The sequence below is a fragment of the Lissotriton helveticus genome, chromosome 3_1 (genome assembly GCF_964261635.1).
Source record: "Lissotriton helveticus chromosome 3_1, aLisHel1.1, whole genome shotgun sequence".
Taxonomy (NCBI): domain Eukaryota; kingdom Metazoa; phylum Chordata; class Amphibia; order Caudata; family Salamandridae; genus Lissotriton; species Lissotriton helveticus.
This window is the reverse complement of record NC_136061.1, coordinates 1,301,074,089-1,301,095,234: the sequence shown is the minus strand read 5'-3', so window position 1 is coordinate 1,301,095,234 and position 21,146 is coordinate 1,301,074,089. Positions and strand designations below refer to the sequence as shown.

General features: G+C 49.9%; 1 protein-coding gene across 1 annotated transcript in view; it reads right to left on the bottom strand.

The window, feature by feature from the left end:
• Window positions 1–21,146, bottom strand: part of SNX19 (sorting nexin 19) — a 264,785-nt gene that overhangs the window by 172,882 nt on the left and 70,757 nt on the right. The window lies entirely within an intron of this gene.

Sequence of the window (21,146 nt, the reverse complement as noted above, 5' to 3'; positions counted from 1 at the left end):
GCTTTAGAACAACACGATTGTTTCCTCACAACAGAGGAAGAGACAAAAGGGAGAGTGGATTTATTTGACACTCTTCTTGCTGAATGTGATGGTACATTATGGGTAGATGGTTCATGCTTTAAACTCCCAAATGGTAACGTGACTACAGCATATGCTGTCACAACTTTGCACACAGTCGTTGAAACTGCGCGAATACCACATGGTTCAGCTCAAGCCGCAGAATTAGTCGCACTTACGAGAGCATGTGTGTTGTCTAAAGGAATGAGAGTGACTGTCTACACTGATAGTCAGTATGCGTTTGGAGTGGCTCACAGTTTTGGACGATTGTGGAGAGAACGTGGGTTCCTGACTTCGCATGGAGCTAAGATTCAGCATGGTCAGTTGGTGAATGAGCTTCTTGAATCACTGACCTTGCCCCTGCAAATGGCGATTGTGAAATGCAGTGCTCACAAGAAGGTGACTGATGATGTAGGTCGTGGAAATGCGTTTGCTGACGAGACCGCTAAAGAAACGGCAAAGAATGTGATGAGCCGAATGTATGTTGCAGGCCCTGAAAGATGGACTGGTGAGGTTGGAATATGTGAGGACACGATAGAAAGTGTGAAGTCCATCCAAGCTGAGGCCACAGAGAAAGAGTTGAGCATGTGGAGAGAGAGTACAGGAAGAATGGATGCAAATGGTTGTTGGGTTGAATTGACAGAGCATCAGAGATGGTTGTTACCCGATGCATATGTACTTGCAGTGGTTACAATGGCTCATGGAATGGCTCATATCAGCGCGAAAGGGATTTGCGAGGTGTTGGCCCCAGTATGGAAGAATTCAGGGATTCCCAAGTGTGCAGAGAATGTTGTCAAGAATTGCATGGTATGTCTGAAGCACAATCCTGGTAGGGGAACCCCAACTCCAGCTGGTCATTTTGCACCTCCTACGTATCCGTTCGAGGTTTTGCAGCTAGATTTCATACATATGGAGAGGTGCAACAACTTAAAATACGTGCTCGTTGTTGTTTGTGCCTTCTCAAGATGGGTAGAAGCCTATCCCCTAAAAGACAATACTGCCTTGTCCACAGCCAAAGCCCTTGTAAAAGAGTACTTCCCCAGGTTTGGAATGCCTAGAATGGTCTGGTCTGACAATGGAAGTGAATTTGTGGGTCGTGTGATGAAGAGAGTGTGTGAAGGGCTAGGCATTAGGCAGAAGTTCCACGCTGCAAATCACCCCCAATCAGCTGGATTAGTGGAATGTTACAATGGCACGCTAAAACTTAAATTGGCCAAAATCCAAGCGAGCACAGGTCTTAAATGGCCTGACGCTCTACCCTTAGCACTCCTATCCACCAGAATGACTGTGCATTCGCGAGTGAAACTCAGCCCTTACGAAATTGTCTTTGGCCGGCCAGCCAACATATGGGGAGTGCCTAGGCCCACGAAGTTCAGCGAGCTGCAACATCCTATTTTGCTTGATTACTTGTATGAATTGACGGCTAAATTGCGTGTTTTACATCAACAGGTCCACAACACCCTGCCTCCGGTCTCTGAGACTCCAGGTCACTCCATTGTCCCTGGATCCTGGATACTCGTGCGAAACTTTCAAAGGACAAAGAACGACCAGCCCAGGTGGACCGGGCCGCACCTCGTCCTTCTTTCCACGAGGTCAGCAGTTCGAGTGGAGGGGAAGGCCAACTGGATCCACGGGGTCCATTGCAAGAGAATCCCTTCACCTCCGCCACATGACCAGTGGGTCCAGAAAGGTGCCACTGACTCAGAACTTACAACTGTGCCACGTGTCATACCTGTCAGCGATGACCGTGTAAAAGAAACTAACCCTGAATGTGAAAGCGAGAACATATTTCAAGAGACTGTGCCACCACCAGAACAATTGAACTCTTTGGAACCTGAACTCCTGTTTCAGGACCAGACAGTACCAGGGAAAAGACGCTATAATTTGCGACCAAGAAAAACAGACTAATAAAAGTGATTCCTTTTTATAATTTGAGACCAAGACCTATGGACAACTGAAATTATCCTTTTTTTCCCCCCCAAGTACTATTTTTGAAAGTGCAGATCTCCCATCTAGGTAACTTGCTTATTTTTTGTTTTTTCGAACCGCCATCCGGGTTCCGCTGCTAGGGCCGCGGTTGATTAAAAGTCTTTTGGGTGCAGCTGACGACGTTAGGTCGGTAGTTCTGGTCAGTCCAAGGGAGTTGCCCTAGACTGACGGAAGCATCCTTTAGCAGAATCAACCTCTCACCGCGGGCAGCACTTTAGAGAGGATGGAGTTTCCTGATGTGGAGAGACCTGCCAGACAAATGAACTTTAAGCAGAGACTGTGTAACACGATGACAAAGAAAAGTTTTATAATATTGTGTATTTTTATGCTATCCAGCGTAATGATCTTTTTGATAAGTTATGTTTTATTCTCTTTCCATGTAACATTTGCGCCTACTGCATCACCCATACCTCCTCCTACTGTTTTCTCTCATTCTTTCCACCCTCTGCCTGACCACGAATCGAATAGGAGATTAGAGTTCATTAATAACTCCTTTGTTCAGTTATTACACCAACACCAACTAGTAATGAACACAACTAACTGTTGGGTGTGCGGTCTCATGCCTCACACAACGGATAGAGGTATCCCCTATTTGGTCCTGCCATTTAGTCACAATGGTTCAGTATGGGCATATAGGACAATGTTCATATATGCACGAGAAGTCCAACCCCTACGTTCTGTAAAAGACAACCTCAAGACTAGCGCTCTAGTCAAAGGTATAGTTGACATGATCAAGGAAGTAACTTCCTATGAAGATACTCCGGATGATGAGATACTTGCATATGTAGGTTGGAACGTGACCGGATATGGCACTACTTTAAGTGAGAAACAGCAAGCCAAAAGATCGTCCCCTATCTGGATCGTACCCCATCAAGGTCACCTGTGTCTGCAAGGTATTGGCAAGAATCCCAGAGCTCAGCTAGGGAAGAGTATCTGTACAGAAACGTACGTTTTTGGATCTCAGACTTCCCCTGCGTTTTTAGCCGCTAAGGGTACTTATTTCATCTGCCATGATAGAGCCTATACATGGTTGCACCCTGACTTCTCGGGCTCATGTTTTGTTTCATTCCTGTTGCCTCCCACCTACACAGCAGCGGCGAATTACCACCGGACAAGGGTAGTTAGAGGTGTTTTGAGTAAAGAAGACACTGCGGGTCAGGAATTTGGGGACTTTGCAAAGGGTTTTCTGCCGTTCTGGGGATCCATGGCTAACAGTAGAAACATAAGGCAATTAACAAGGGTAGTGGAGTCCACGGTGACTAAAACCGCTGGTGCCCTTAGTAACTTAACCGCTGAGCTCCAGTCGGATCGACTTATGACCCTTCAGAACCGGGTCGCTTTGGATGTTATACTTGCAGACCGAGGTGGAGTATGCAAATTGATCCAATCTAGTTGTTGCATTTTCATCCCAGATAATGCTCCAACAGTGTACAGGGCTGTTAGAAACGGGACCCCCGGCCGGCCAACGCTCACGCCAAGGTCAGTCAGGGATCACCATTTCTAAGTCAGGGCAAGGGAGTTACACACCAAGATAACCCCTGCTCACCCTCTAGGTAACGTGACGCGAACAGCAAGGCTAATCTCAGAGGTGATGTGTAAAGCGTTTGCGCGCGCACCCCAGCGACAACACCCTAGGCCCACCACAAAGGAAACTCCACACAAGGTTATATCAAAAATAGCCTTTGTATTATAATAATAAAAACACATTAGATAACACACACACTTTACAATGTGCAAACAGGCACGGGCAAGATTTACAAGGGATTATGTACAGGACAGGGTCACCTGGACCACTGTCAGGGGTATGCACTTTTTAGAAATAATACTTGTAGGTATAACACTTTAGCACATCAACATATAATGACTGTAACACAGAAATAGTAAATGTAGCATACAACCAGTAACTACTGGTAAAGGGAAAAGACCTCCTACGCCACCCTAAACACTGTAGGGAAATCACGCAGGGAACTAGGACCTTATCATCAGGACCTATGGAAGGAAAACCTATCACCTAAGCAAGTCACATTTAGCAAAGGGAAGGAAACCTAAAATAATCACCTAGGCAAGTCACATTTAGCAAAGGCAATAAAACATCAACATTCCTCTAAGCAGGTCACTTTTAGCAAAGGGGAATAAACCATAAACAATTACCTAAGCAGGTCACTTTTAGCAAAGGTAATATCAAACAATCCTCTAAGCAGGTCACTTTTAGCAAAAGGGGATAAAACATAAACAATTACCTAAGCAGGTCACTTTTAGCAAAGGTAATAACAAACAATTGCACATGAAACATTAAAACACATTCAGAGGTGCAGGTAGAACATTTGCGCAGGAATCACATAAGCAGTAACTCATAAATTGCGCAGGGTGCATGTAGCACACACTAGAATTGTCCCCCAGGCCAACTGGCCTCGCAAGGGTTGAAATACCCTGAGTCTCAATGTCAGGGAAGGCTGCGCAGGCAGCCAGAACACAAAGCCTAAACGTAGCAACTGTCCACTAAGTGCTGGACAGTTGTAAATACAGCTGGGCAACGTTGGAGCCTCGTGGGCTCAAGAACACAGGTGACTGGCACTAAAGAGCTTCAGCGCTCTTAAACAATTAAAATGCCCCTAGAGCCTCTCTCAGGGCTCTAAATAAACATGTGGGCGGGAGCCTCGCTGGCTCCAAGACCAACTGGCACCCCAGAGCCTCGGGGCTCTGCAATGACTAATGCCCCTCGCGTTGGAGTCCCTCGTGGACTCGGGGCAACTACGCACGTTGGAGCGGCCCGCTGCCTTTCGGGGCCGCTCTGTCACCTTCTCAATGCCTGGAGCCACTCGGGGCTCCAAGAAACAACTGGGGCGTCGGGGGAGTCTCCCACGGGGACTCGGAACAAATGCCCGGGTCGTTGGAGTCCCTCACGGGGGACTCAGAATCAAGGAAGGCCCCACGGGCCTCTCAGCGCTAACGGGGGGGGGGGGGCGGGCACCGGCAATGTGCCCCGACGTCCCCCCTCTCCTGGGCATGCACTCACCGGTCTCGTCGGGCCTGGAGGCAGTCTCCGCTGGACTTGGGGCTCTACGCTCCTCACGGGAGCTCTGCGAGCGCCGGCAGCCTTCCTCCTTCTCTCTCCAGTCAGGTCCCGGGCCGGCAGCCAATCAGAGCGCGGCCCGGGGAGTGATGTCACGGGATGTCCCGCAGTTCCGCCCCCGGCCTGCCTGGCTTCCTGGTCGCGGGCCGGGCGGCGGCGATGAACACGGGCAATGCCGGGTGGGCACCGGCTCTTAAATTATCAAATAAAACGGGGCAATGCCGGGTGGGCACCGGCCTCTAATTCACATATTAAGCGAGGTGGGCACTCGCTCGCCAAAAATCGGCAAATCTGATCTAATGCCGGGTGGGCACCGGCAATTTCAATAAAGTGCTCCCAAGGCACAGAGAATCGCGCTCAGCGCTAAGGGGGAAAATAAAGCGCTTCCAGGCGCTCTGGCCACAAGCAAAGTCCTTTTAGGCAGGCAGGGGGGCAAGGCAGGGCCAGAGCCAGCACACTGGGTCTCCAGGCAGGGAGACAAGCCAAGTGGCGGTTCTCTTGGCCCCAGCAGCAGCAACAGCCCCCTCTGGCAAGGATCCAAAAGTAGAACAAATTGTAAGGGGACACAGCCCCTTCTTATACTGTGAAATCCTTTGTCTTCAGGGTGCAGGGTGGGGGGAAACCAGTTGCAGCTGGCTTGGGAGTACCCTTGATGGCCCAACCACCCCTTTCATTCACTGGGGAGGCTTGGGTCGTTAGACAAACCACAGGGGGGCGGAGCCAGCATTGTGTGGGGAAAACCCCAGCCCATCAAGGACCCAGGTGCACTCCTCCCACGCATCACTCATGCTGATCTCACACTCACCACCGGGCAGACCTATCCAGACTTCCTGGAGCCTGGCATGCCAGCCAGCTCCAGCCAATCACGCTCCAGCACCCTCACTGCACACATACATCAATGTCCAGAAGTAGCACTTCCCTTCTAGACACATGCAAGCCGCACATACCATTGCGCAGCATTCATTCTCACGAGTTCACACATACTAAACTCGAGCCTGCACTCCCCACGCATCAGGAACTAACATGGACACACACATTCCCCATGCATTCCTATGGGAGGGCAGGCCAGCCATACTACACGCACGCACTTTACTCTGGGACACAGGGAAAAAGTGCGCAGAGACCCAAAAATCACTACCACAGGGTCACAAATAAAAGCAAAAAGATTAGGGGTGAACCTGCCCTAAGGCCCAAGTCCAACACAACCCCCTTCCAGCCAAAACGCAGGGCAGACCAATCACCACCGTGATGGACTTCCCTGCTTGGGGCGATAAAAGACGGACGCGGGCCCACAACTGCAGGGACACCCTCCTGTTTTACGCCACAGTGAACCACTAGGGTTCCTTCTAAAACTACTGTAGGGACTAACTGGGGTACCCCACTGGTACTCTCCAGCTGCCCTCGGCCAGGACCAGGCCCTAGGCCACCCAGGTACCACTGGATCCTGCCTACTCACAAAGTGGGGGGTAGTAACCCCTGGCACATAATAGCCATTCTCCACCCTTCCTGTCTGCAAGACAGGGCTAGACTGCCACTGGTTCTCCAGCCTAGGGTCTACAACCTTAGGTGGACCAGGAGTCTCAGGGAAGGCTCTCCTCCCCCTACCTCTTCTTCTCGGGTTCCTCCTCCTCCTGCGAGGGGTACCCTCTAAACACCATCCTCCCAACCTAGGGTTTAACCCCTCAGGTTGCACCGGGGTCAGAGGTGGGCTCTCCCACCCTCTGCACCCCCTTCCAGAGTCCTGCTCCCTCCCAACCGGGGCGGTACCTCTGGAAAAAGAACTGGTCAGGACACTGATTACAGTAGTCCCACCCTTCAGGTCAGGCGGATCCTGAACCTGGCCTTCCAACCTCTGGTCTAGAACCTTTGGTGGAACCAATGCCTGGCACTTCAGGACTTCTGGGGACTCACATACTATCCCCCAATCACTCCTTTCGCTGGACTCCTGTACCCTCCCTACTGGAGCGGTACTACCAGACTCTAGAACCATAGAAGCTCCGCTTAGAGATGCTCCAGGTCCTCTACACACTAGGAGATCTCCCTCAAGTGAACTAACAGGCAAGCCTAGGTTCCCATCCTGGTGTTCCCTAAAGAAACCATCCAGGCTCTGTGACAGGGCTTCGGGCGTCTGGGGACTCTCGGTCACACACTCACTCCCGCTCCACTGAGACAGGCAGTCAGCCCCTACACCCTCCTCACTAACCTGGGACCTAGCTGGGCTACTCTCACCCTCCTCCACCACACTGGGCTGGAGGACACCTGACCCACTATTGTTGGAATCACTCACTAGTGACTCTAAAAAACCTCTCGCACTTTCCCAGCGCTCTGCTTCCTTTGCAAGGTCCCAAGGACAAAAACATTTCAACTTCAGCAGGTGCTGGCGCAACTCTGGACACACAACACTGAGCAACTGCTCTTTGAGGAACATATTCACCACTTCGTCCACCTCATTGTCCGAGTTAGCCCTCAGCCAATCCCACATTGCATCAGAACAGTCATCCACAAAATACTCCCACCCCTGGTGAGGTGGTTTCCTAAGGTTCCTGAATTTCAACCTGTTCTCCTCCTCTTGGGAAACAGGTACCATACTCGGGGAACTGGGAGTGGGACTGTCTACACTAACACTTAAATAGCTGCCACCACTGGACTCAACCCTCCCTGGGGAATCCAGAAAATCAAAATTGCACTCAGGGGATAACCTATCCTCTAGGGTTACCTTCTCCCTGAACAAGGCGCTTTCAGCCTCTAGCTTGGCGTGTTCCAACCTGAGCTGTTCCATCGCTAGCTGATGCTCCCGCTCTTCCCTCCTATCCAACCACTCCTCTGGGGACAGGACAAGGGATGGGGTGCTGGTACTGACACTGGACCCAGCAAGGGACTCCCTATCTATGGGGTCCTCACTATCTGCTGGTGCCCAATCACTGTCATCCTCATTCACTTCACATTTTTCAGGGCTCCCCACAGACTCACCACCCTCATGGCGTGCGGCCCGGGCCCTCTCCTCACTGCGCTCAAGATCCCTTTGTACCTTACACCATTGGACCAGGTAGTTCCTAAGTTCGTACTTAGTATCTGACCCATCCACCCCTATGTCTCTCTCTCTACAGAATCCTTCCAACTCCTGCGTATTGTACCAAACTAGATCACTGAGATCAAAGACAAGCTCCATCTTGGCAGGACGTTCTCAAGAAGAGTTTGACACAGAGAACCTGGGGGTCTGAGCTTACACAGGAGTACACAATTAACACAATTCAGCAAGATTCCTATCTCAGAGAACTTGCACTCCACTGTCCAGTGTAACACACCACTCATTCACACACACCCTCCCCTCGGACCGGTAAGGCAGTTTCTACCACCCCTGATTTTCTCAACCTGACCACAAGTGACACAGGTACCAAACTCTGGGAGCAGGGCGGGGAACAGGGTACTGGACAAAATACAAAATGACGCCTTTCAGGAGAAGCAAAACTGAACTTCCCTAAAAAACAACAATCCCCAAAATGTGGTTATCTAAAATTGCAGAGTTTTGTAGTGTTGCCTGTCGCCACTGTGGTACAACGCAAACGCAAGTCCAATCCGCACCGCTTGCCACCAATGTTAGAAACGGGACCCCCGGCCGGCCAACGCTCACGCCAAGGTCAGTCAGGGATCACCATTTCTAAGTCAGGGCAAGGGAGTTACACACCAAGATAACCCCTGCTCACCCTCTAGGTAACGTGACGCGAGCAGCAAGGCTAATCTCAGAGGCGATGTGTAAAGCGTTTGCGCGCGCACCCCAGCGACAACACCCTAGGCCCACCACAAAGGAAACTCCACACAAGGTTATATCAAAAATAGCCTTTGTATTATAATAATAAAAACACATTAGATAACACACACACTTTACAATGTGCCAGCAGGCACGGGCAAGATTTACAAGGGATTATGTACAGGACAGGGCCACCTGGACCACTGTCAGGGGTATGCACTTTTTAGAAATAATACTTGTAGGTATAACACTTTAGCACATCAACATATAATGACTGTAACACAGAAATAGTAAATGTAGCATACAACCAGTAACTACTGGTAAAGGGAAAATACCTCCTACGCCACCCTAAACACTGTAGGGAAATCACGCAGGGAACTAGGACCTTATCATCAGGACCTATGGAAGGAAAACCTATCACCTAAGCAAGTCACATTTAGCAAAGGGAAGGAAACCTAAAATAATCACCTAGGCAAGTCACATTTAGCAAAGGCAATAAAACATCAACATTCCTCTAAGCAGGTCACTTTTAGCAAAGGGGAATAAACCATAAACAATTACCTAAGCAGGTCACTTTTAGCAAAGGTAATATCAAACAATCCTCTAAGCAGGTCCCTTTTAGCAAAAGGGGATAAAACATAAACAATTACCTAAGCAGGTCACTTTTAGCAAAGGTAATAACAAACAATTGCACATGAAACATTAAAACACATTCAGAGGTGCAGGTAGAACATTTGCGCAGGAATCACATAAGCAGTAACTCATAAATTGCGCAGGGTGCATGTAGCACACACTAGAATTGTCCCCCAGGCCAACTGGCCTCGCAAGGGTTGAAATACCCTGAGTCTCAATGTCAGGGAAGGCTGCGCAGGCAGCCAGAACACAAAGCCTAAACGTAGCAACTGTCCACTAAGTGCTGGACAGTTGTAAATACAGCTGGGCAACGTTGGAGCCTCGTGGGCTCAAGAACACAGGTGACTGGCACTAAAGAGCTTCAGCGCTCTTAAACAATTAAAATGCCCCTAGAGCCTCTCTCAGGGCTCTAAATAAACATGTGGGCGGGAGCCTCGCTGGCTCCAAGACCAACTGGCACCCCAGAGCCTCGGGGCTCTGCAATGACTAATGCCCCTCGCGTTGGAGTCCCTCGTGGACTCGGGGCAACTACGCACGTTGGAGCGGCCCGCTGCCTTTCGGGGCCGCTCTGTCACCTTCTCAATGCCTGGAGCCTCTCGGGGCTCCAAGAAACAACTGGGGCGTCGGGGGAGTCTCCCACGGGGACTCGGAACAAATGCCCGGGTCGTTGGAGTCCCTCACGGGGGACTCAGAATCAAGGAAGGCCCCACGGGCCTCTCAGCGCTAACGGGGGGGGCGGGCACCGGCAATGTGCCCCGACGTCCCCCCTCTCCTGGGCATGCACTCACCGGTCTCGTCGGGCCTGGAGGCAGTCTCCGCTGGACTTGGGGCTCTACGCTCCTCACGGGAGCTCCGCGAGCGCCGGCAGCCTTCCTCCTTCTCTCTCCAGTCAGGTCCCGGGCCGGCAGCCAATCAGAGCGCGGCCCGGGGAGTGATGTCACGGGATGTCCCGCAGTTCCGCCCCCGGCCTGCCTGGCTTCCTGGTCGCGGGCCGGGCGGCGGCGATGAACACGGGCAAAGCCAGGTGGGCACCGGCTCTTAAATTATCAAATAAAACGGGGCAATGCCGGGTGGGCACGGCCTCTAATTAACATATAAAGCGAGGTGGGCACTCGCTCGCCAAAAATCGGCAAATCTGATCTAATGCCGGGTGGGCACCGGCAATGTCAATAAAGCGCTCCCAAGGCACAGAGAAGCGCGCTCAGTGCTAAGGGGGAAAATAAAGCGCTTCCAGGCGCTCTGGCCACAAGCAAAGTCCTTTTAGGCAGGCAGGGGGGCAAGGCAGGGCCAGAGCCAGCACACTGGGTCTCCAGGCAGGGAGACAAGCCAAGTGGCGGTCCTCTTGGCCCCAGCAGCAGCAACAGCCCCCTCTGGCAAGGATCAAAAAGTAGAACAAATTGTAAGGGGACACAGCCCCTTCTTATACTGTGAAATCCTTTGTCTTCAGGGTGCAGGGTGGGGGGAAACCAGTTGCAGCTGGCTTGGGAGTACCCTTGATGGCCCAACCACCCCTTTCATTCACTGGGGAGGCTTGGGTCGTTAGACAAACCACAGGGGGGCGGAGCCAGCATTGTGTGGGGAAAACCCCAGCCCATCAAGGACCCAGGTGCACTCCTCCCACACATCACTCATGCTGATCTCACACTCACCACCGGGCAGACCCATCCAGACTTCCTGGAGCCTGGCATGCCAGCCAGCTCCAGCCAATCACGCTCCAGCACCCTCACTGCACACATACATCAATGTCCAGAAGTAGCACTTCCCTTCTAGACACATGCAAGCCGCACATACCATTGCGCAGCATTCATTCTCACGAGTTCACACATACTAAACTCGAGCCTGCACTCCCCACGCATCAGGAACTAACATGGACACACACATTCCCCATGCATTCCTATGGGAGGGCAGGCCAGCCATACTACACGCACGCACTTTACTCTGGGACACAGGGAAAAAGTACGCAGAGACCCAAAAATCACTACCACAGGGTCACAAATAAAAGCAAAAAGATTAGGGGTGAACCTGCCCTAAGGCCCAAGTCCAACAAGGGCCATCTCCAAACTGCATAAGATTTCCGAATCTATTCATGTGGATAAAGGAGATTGGTCGTTAATGGGATGGTTCTGGGAACTGATATCTGCCTGGGGATCGAAAATTCTTATGGTCATTGGGATGGTCTTAGCCATTCTTTTCCTGTTCTGTCTGTGCATACAGTGTGCTCCTGCAATATGTGGCCTCTGCGTTACATCATGTGTAAGGAAGCCTGTGTCAAGAGATGAACTAAGTACTAGAATGATGTTACAGCAACATCTCAATGACTTTAGGAATATAGATCTGGACTCAGACTAACATGAGAATAGATTAATTGCCTATGTAAGGGCAAAAGGAGGGTTTGTGGTTCTGAAAATCTGGATTCATATAATAGTTCTGGACTCGAGAATTAAAACTTCGTCGAAACATGACGAATTTGGTATCAAAAGACCGAGAATGACGAGTACATCATGTACACGTATTTTCAGCCTATTCGAGTGACGATTTCACCTCGAAATCGTCACTTACATTCTGACCCCTTCATTCCCATTTATGTGTTGCCCTTTACATAGGCCTTAATCCAGTTGAATTTGATTCCACAAGGACACGTACTCCTTAATCGACTTTTCCCTGACCTCAGTACAAGTTGGAACCATTGCCCCAGGCCGAACTCGTTAGGTCAGTTCCCTCCCAGTGGCCGAGCAAGATAGCATCTAGGCTCAACAAACCATAAAACCATTTCAGCGCGCACACCTGCCATATCTCGCTCACATCTATCTCCACTCCTTTGCTTCACTTACTTTATGGTGGGGAGGTGCCCGTTTTTATTAGGGGTCCAGTGATATCTGATGAAATGTTGGGCCTTGCCAAATGATTTGTTGAAGGCAGCGCAAAGTGAAATATGGACATGTCATCATGACTCTGCTTTTTCTTTGTACCAAAATATGTTAACGATTTACTTTACAACCAAGAATGTTTTGCCCGAGGCCCAAAATTGTGTATAAGAAGAGAAGCCTGACTTTGCAAAAGTGTGCAGTCTCCTGAGAATATACCCGTATTGTACTTCTAGGACACTTGTTACCTTGGTTGCAGCCAATAAACTAATCTTTGACTTCACCTAGAAGACTCCGAGTTTCTGTAGGTCTGGATCAGGAAGAACCCGAGGTCTCTGGGTGTTGATTCCCTGGCACCGCTGGGTTACCGGTTCTGTGCCGGTTCTTAAAAACCCAGTACCTCAGTAATCCCCATGAATACTCTTGTGGGAAGGGCCAACCCAAGCAACTCGATGGGTCATTAAGATATTTGTATGGTCTTGCACACTGAAATTAGAATTTCTAACCAACCAATGACACACCTTACTATGAAGCTCAGTAAGGAACTCTTAATAGGAATTTGACACCAGGGGAACACCTGCTAAAACAACAATGTATGGACAACATGCAGGTGGCAAGTTAATCACCGGTAATTGAGGATAACTTGTCAGAGACTGTGAGACCCTGGTAGTGTTAGTCAATACTTGAATAGGGCAGCAGAACTTGGAGCACTACTCATTTGAGCTGGAGTGTTCAAGGACTTGTCAGACTGCAGATGCATTACAGATCTCAGGCAGACATTAGCCTTTGTTGTTACTTGAGTACGGTGACTCACTAAAGCGGGAGGACAACTTTTAGCTGACACGTCAGCTATATTAACATTCTTATGCAAAGCCAGAGACCCTTCTGGAGGGGCTTTTGTTGCTCCAGGCTCATGGATAATACTTTCCCAACTACTGGTTCCAAACTATCTAATCTTTCTCTTAAAGGCTTCAAAATGTCAACATGGCGTCTTGCATAGCTCCCATATGATGTGTAGCACCGAAGCCTAACTTTGGAGTGAAAGAAGGAGATATCGAGTCTGCCAGTCGCGTGGATGCTTGCTTTAGCTGGTACCAGTAGCCAGTGGATGTACTGGTGATGAGGTAACTGAGATAACTTCGCTAGACTTAGGAACACCAATTCCACCTGGGCAGTTTCTCTGTGCTGGAGTTTCGGGGCTTGATCTAACCCCCTCTTGTTGGTCATTCGTTGCAACTTCTGTGTCTCATAAACTATGATCTGAAAGGTGGGACACTCCCGCCCCTGTGACAGACGCCTCTTGGTAAATCAATTTCCTTAGAGACTGCGCTCACCGCTCTCACCAAGGAGTCAATTGTGGTGGAATTACCTCCTAAGTTCACCTTAGTGTTAAAGGCTCTCTTTTTGCCCATTTTTCAGTTCCATTAACACAAGTTATTTTAAAGCATTATAAGGTATTGGGATTACCCCCAAACACTCCCTTTTCCTTGTGGACTCCTTAGATGAGATACGTTGTAGCCTATACTTCAAAAGGAGGTTACTTTACTCATTCCAATCAAAACTGCTTATTTCCGCAGTCGCATACTCTGTGAAAAACCTAGGGGGCCCCAGCCGCATCCGGCCGTGGAAGGGCGCAGTCAGGTTTGCCCTTGGCCTGGGCCATGCCCGGATACGCCTCACACTGCGGGACGCCTCACTGGAGTTTATGGCGCTCCAGCACCCGTGAACAGCGTTGCGCCCTCCTGACTGGGCCGGGAATGCTGGGGGGTGTAGTCTCGCTCTCCCCCAGCAGCACAAACACAAGAGGCAGGCATGAAGGCAAGGATCTCGCGCTGCAGGACGCCTCACTGAACTTAATGGCGCTCCCATGAACAGCGTTGCCAGCTCCTGGTCGGCCCGGGAATGCGGGAGGGGATGTAGTCTCTCTCTTTCCCACCAGCAGCACAAATACAACTAATTACAGGCACAAAGGTGAAGGTCCCGCGCTGCGGGACGCCTCACTGGACTTTTGCCGCTGACCGCGCGACCCGCAGGGGAGCATGGGCGGGGCAGCGCCCTAGTCCCACACGACAGGCGAGCTAAGCTCATATCGCGCCCCTCCCTGAGCCCATCTCCTTATCACGAGCCAATGGGGAGGGCTTACCGGGGAGGAGGGGCGCCCCCTCCGATATTTAGAACTGCAGCGCCAGTGCTCGGCCTCTCTCTCCGGCCAGGATTCTCCCTCGGCTCTGCGCTGTTCGCCGGTCGTCCCGCGTCGTCTGGTCGCCGTGCTACGTGGTATGTGCTGCCGTCTTGCCTCCCCCCGGCCTCGTCCCTGGGCATGACCAGGTTGTACGGGGCCCAGTGGTATTGGCCACGGGGGGGGGGGGGGGGGGGGGGGGTTGTGGTGGCGGGGCGATGTGCTGTGCTTATGGTAGCGGTGTGTGGGAAGGGGGAGAGAGAGCTAGCAGTGCCGCACGGGTCGCGTTGGACCTTTAAAACCGTGGCGTGATGGAGCGGGTTAGCCTGCACGGGAAACGTCCCGAGGGTCGCCCACCGAGGTAGCTGCTGTCCCGGGTTGGCGCCGAATTTTAGGCCGACATCACCAGCCCTTGGCTCTACCGTCTAACAATGGCGGCACGAAATAATGACGAAAAAATGGCGCGAAACCAAAGCCTTGCGAGGTTCGCCCATGAAATGTGCGATGTGGTTGCTCCAGATACATGAATTTACACTTTGCACATGTCGTCGGTGCGCAGCAGACGCTTCCGCGCGTCGACCAAGCGAGAGTCTCTGACAGGAGGATTCACCTTCGATAACTCGCGAGTATTCGGCTCGGTACTAGTGCCTCGAGCCGTTGTAACTGCCAGGGTTAGGCTTTATACAGAACGTTGATGTTGTTTTCGTGCAGTTCAAGCAGCGTTAGCGCGCCGGTGTTCTAAACAGGTCTTTACCCACCCACTGAACCACACTGCTAACGTAGCATGTAATTGGGAGACATTCACCCTTGACTTGTTTCTTGAGATCAACAAGCCAGAGGAGTGCCGGTGTTCTAGACGCCTTTGCTAGCTCACTGAAGCATAAGCCGAGCATGATCGGAAAAGGCGATGAGATCAGGTTGATTATACCTCACACAAGGTTGTGCTGCACTGTGCTAAGAGTATCACCTTGTACAGCGCATGCGATTTCATGGCAAAGCTATCCAAGAACATACAGCGAAGAATAACAGTTAAAATGTAGTTAGGACAACAGACAAGTATATAGATGTTTTCTCAAGAGTTCGTGAGTCACGAGGTTTGGAAATTAAAAGTAGTGTACAAGAGAGGGGAAGCCAGCGCAGCGAAAGCTATGCCACCTGTGCAGGCATTGCCTTTATCGCAACAAGCAGACTACCCGCGCGAGGCGATGACTACCCTTGTAGCATGTGAGGTGAGCTGAGCCGACCCCTAGTGAAGGTGCTTTCGGAAAACCTGCCCCACGCGCCCCAATCGACGCTGCTAGCAATGTCTTTATTACATTTAAAATAATTAATTATATGTAATTAGAAACAGCGCAGAGAGTCCACCGTGGCGGGGAGAGCGGTCTATAAGTAAAGTAGAACCACTCCAGAGGACACTCAGCAACAGGATAATAAATGTACAGGCAACGAATGATTAGTTAAAACAGAGAAGGAAAATGCAATATAGCAAAGTAATATGAACATGGAAAATGGGGACTAACTAGCGAATCGGAGCGATGAACAGCGAACGAGAGAGATGAGTATTGTGGAAGTGTTTAACGGGCTGTAAGGACTAGATTTCCCTACCACGCCGCTTTCGAGACGCGTGACTTGCCCCGCTTGACCGCTAACTCGCGCCACTACCGAGCTTCGAACCCGCACCGCCCTATGAGCTAATGTAACGTGCGATCCGGCATGGGCATCGCTACACCTGGGGTTATCACGGGCATTCCCTCTGGAGTGGTTCATTAAAGGTCTCTGGGCGGGCAAGGGCGGGCAGCTGCAGGGGCCGTACGCCATCTGGCTCATCGGCATAGGAGACTCGCGTCAAGTGCCGCAGAACCGCTAGAATATAAACCGGGGGGCACTAAATGCAATATAGGAGTGCGCCATCCCACGCTCAGATCCAGCACCGGGCACGTTTCGCAGAGGAGGCCCATTTATAATACCAACCTATGAGAAGCATGTAATCATGGGAATTAGAATACAGACTTGGGATGGGAGACTGCGCATGATCGATAAACTGCATAGGAATCCTGATGAAATGTCAGTGTTTATGAATAACTGCAAGCACGCGGTCTGAAATGGTGTTTAACCGTCACCAGCCTACAGATGGGCTACACTGCAACTATTGATACCAAACGGGTTGTAAACATACATCCAGGACCAGGCATAGAGGTTTGGTTCTCCCAAACTAGCAAACATTGCCAGCGTGGCGTTCTTCGTCAGGTGTCACAGTCTACCTCAGATACATTAACCTGTCCAAGTGTTATCGAAGGTCCGCTGCTCGGTTGTGAAAACGCCTGTCCTATTTAAAATTACCCTCCCTTTAAATGCAGTGGTCGAAAGGGATCAGTTGGAACGCCTCGAGCGCGCTTGATTAGATAGGGCGCTCGCGTTCCGGCTAAATGGTGCCCGACCAGGGCTCCCGAGAGAGGTCCAGGTCCGAGCGCCCTCCCCTCCACCACTTTAACCTGGTAAATAAGTGTTGTCCAGGGCCCTTGAGGCTATGCCCCCAGAATACATTAAATTTACATACAATCATAATGCAGCACCTATTGAAAGGCAAGCGGTTCTTTAAGACACGCTTGTAAGGCGGACCCTGGCTTTATCGATCGTTTTGAATTGCATAGTTAAATGCGCAACCATTATCGCTTCGTTATTTATAACATTGGAAACGTAATGTAGTACAGCGCCGTTTACGAAATGTCATGATACAAACCGCTGCAGCCATGTAACTTGTGTATTTCGGTGTTGTCTTACAGGTCGCGCTCATCGGGAGGTGGGTGCTGCTGGGTTTGCCAACTGGCATTAGCTGTAACACGTTAGGCAAAACTGAGACCACTAAATGCCATCATTTGATCCAGTGAATGAAGGAGGGCCCACCAGCACCCATTTTTTAGGGACTCACACTCAATTTTCCCCATCAAACTGTGACCCAGAGCAGGTAATTAGAAAGACACAAGAGAGAAAGGAGGAGGAGAGACAGTGACAAAGGAAGGATAAAGAAGAGCCTGCATGAGTGAGCTTCAGGGACAGGGACTGTCTGGTGGTGGTGGAGGGATAACGTGGGATAAGAGACTATACATCCGTGACATCCACCATCCCTGACTTTCCAAAGCACCAGACGAGGGCTACTGAGCAAACTTTGGGCCCTGGGACTATTCTTTTACAAATTAAACAGTGGAGTAATCAGTCATTGCACATTACGAAATAGAGGATGCCTGTGCTCATTTCTGCTGATAGCACCGCTAATCAACAGGCTTAACGGGATAAAGAAGGATTTTGCCAAATCCGGCAGTGTGGGTGTCTACACATTTAAATGGCTGTACAGGCAAATGGGTTCCCACCATCTTCCACTGATAGTTGATATTATGAGGTCTAGCTGGAAGGGCTCACACTGCTGAATATCCAGTTGGTCTAAATCTCATACAGGGAGTCATCCTAAGACTAAACAGGTCATGTAGGATTCCTGAGGGCAAGGGGGAGTCCTCTGGAGGGAACCGAAGAGAGAGCCCCATTAAGGGGGATGCTACATGAATTATCGTCATATTGCCCATTGACTTGAGGGAGAGTGGGAGATTGTATGTTAGAATATTGACCTACAGAAATATCACAGTCAGAATGTCAATTACTGTAATATATTTAAGTTGGGTACATGTAGGAAAATATAGATTACTACCCTTAATTCCACATAGATTATTTTCTACCATCTTTTGGTGCTAAGTGCCTACAAAGGATGGATGGAAAATGTTGGACCGAAGCATTGTTTGAGTCATTGGTGAAGCAAAGTGAGAAAATGACATTCTACGCTGGGTTGGGCTAAATTCAATTCCAACATCATGTTGAGGATTCCACTCTGATTATCTGAGTAACTCTCTGTTTAAGAGCATATGTAAAATTACTTGAAGTATTCACCTTGCCATCATTGTGATAAGCTAGAGAGACCTTTGCCCAACCTTAGATAACATCACACATAATTTAAAACCTGGCAGGGTTAATTCAGAGACAATGTACAAAGGATTATCTAATTTATTTAGCACGGTAACTCATCATGGAATGATTCTGTAGGGTATGTTGAAAAGGCGTACACACAGCATTTTCCCAGTACAAGCTATAACAGTTTTATCTGCACAGAAAAATTTCACATTAACCGCAATATTTCTTTATGAAATGATAAAGACAATCGATTTAATTGAAAGTACGTTTTATAAGGGGTGGAAAATATGTACTTCCGTATATTGGTTCATACAGCTTCAAGCCTGAACACGCTTTTAAGCACACAGACCTTATCCCTAGTGGGGAATTCCTCTGTGAAATACTACTGAAGGATGGGAGTGACAACCGGGAGGAATAAGTAGATTTAGGAAAGAAGGGTCACATTTTGTGAATACCTTGCATTAATTGTTAATCGGGCCAAACATAACCCGAACACTAGGTAACAAGTGCAATAAATGACATGTCAGCCCTACATCACTGTACAGCCAAAGCCAATACAGAACATTACACATAAATGGGATGGCTTTAGCACACATTCTCTAACGAATACAGGTATAACCTCCTAGCTTCAGGTTAACAGTTTAAAGCTTCATGTTCGCCTAGAAGAGAATTAGGGGTGCATAATGCTTGCTGCGGGGGTACAAGCGAAGTCTGGAAATAGGAACTTTACACCAATATTTCTGGGAATGAGTCCAAACTCACCACACATCAGAATGTGGACTCTTTAGCGGCTTGCCCCGCGGCAGACGAAAAGTGGAAGCAACTACTAGGTGGCTGCGTTCGTTCCAGACACTTGTTTCCTGGGAGCGGTGCAGATTAGGGGTCACATGCAGTTAGGAGCATGCGTGGTGTAGCAACTATGCTGCGGTACATGATTATGGAGACATGGTCGGGAATAACAATTTGCAATTTGACTGTTAAAATATATCTGCTAGGCTGTGCTTCAACTATTCCAAGCATTGCTGGCAGTGATTTGCCAGGAAATTCACTGTAATAATTAGTACAGCTACGGTGACACTTTCATAATCACACTACTTTACTGTCTTGGACAAATATCACTGGTTGTCCATTGCATCAGATACAATAATGCAAATAGTCACTGGCCGGTCCCCTGTATACTGTTTCCGAATGAAAACAGCTAACGTAGTGCATATTAAGCATAGGAAAGGTGAACAAATAGGATACTTTGGAAAACCCCCCTTATATTTGTCAGAGTGAGGAGAAGTAAGTAATTAGACCTCAGGTTAACTAAGTAATAGCTTCTGGAAAAGAGCTAAAAAAGCGATTTTCTGGGGTTAAATTTCAAAAATTTAGTCAAGGGGAGAAGCTAGGATTGGCCCAGGTTTTGTGGTTGGCTTTTATGTAATATTGCCCAGATGCTATGACACCCACCTCTGGGGAGCCTGGCGGTTAATTCAGGGTCACTTGCTTACTAAGGGCACCCTGCCTCGGAGGCCAAACCTTTACAGCTGACTGTTGCGTGTGGGTGATCGGCCATTCCTATGTTCCCAGGTTGGTACAATGGGCTACAAGCGAGAAATGGAACTTGGCTTTCGTGAGGACACAAATCCTGTGGTTGGGTGTTCCTGGAATGCAATGGGGTCACCTGAAACACAAGCTAGAGCAATGCAGGGTGGGGAGGGGGGTTCTCTCAATATCCCCATTATTCACCTGGGAGGGAAGGATCTGGTCACGCTGGGGAGGCGGGGTCGGCTAGGCAAGGAAGCTATTAGTAGCCGATCTAGGTTATGCAACGGAGAAGCATGGACCAAGCGAGGATGTGTGGCTCCTCTTGTAGATATGGACAGGTACTGCCAAACAGCTTAATTCATACTGCAGGGTTCACAGGAGGTGGATGGCCTTGGGCCAGGTACACTATTAAGCGGGCGCCCTGAGTCAGTGAATTAGGGGTTATTCAGGTCCTAAAGTGGCAAGATCCATGTTGTTGGTAACGAGTCCTGTGAAGAGTGAGATCTGCCCTTGTAGCTTAATCAAGTGCATGCAGGTTCAGATGGGACGTTACCATGCGATAACCGTGGTATCCATTATGTAATAAAGCAATTTGAGGCTCAAACTAGAACAGCACCCTGCGTACGGGGGGGCCCCACACAATACCCCCCACCTTTCATCTGGGAACGGGTTGGGAGCGGGCGAGCTCCTGTGGTCTGAGGTTTTCCTCGCAGGGCTAGATCACCGGTAGCGGTAGAACATTCCCGCAAAAGGGGTCGTCAGATCCATGCAGAAGTTCATGGGATGAGAGGCCTGGGTTTCAGTAGGCAAGTATCAATACGAAGTGAAAACGGAAGGGTACTATGATAAAGGTGCACTAAACAGCGACGGAAAGTGGCTAGGTGGGTGGGGGGCTCTGTCATCGACGTGGGCCTACTCCAGAGCTGTGGCGGAGTACAGGGCGATCTGGAAGCAGATGGACAGTAAGGGTACCTCTGCGGCAGAAGGGTACAGTAAGGGTACCTCTGCCTGGCACAGTAAGGGTGCCTGAGCCAAGGACCTGGAGCCGAAGGAGGTTCCGGGAAACCGCGACGGCGCCCCGTTAGTCCTTCGGGCGGTCGGGGGGCCTGAACCGAC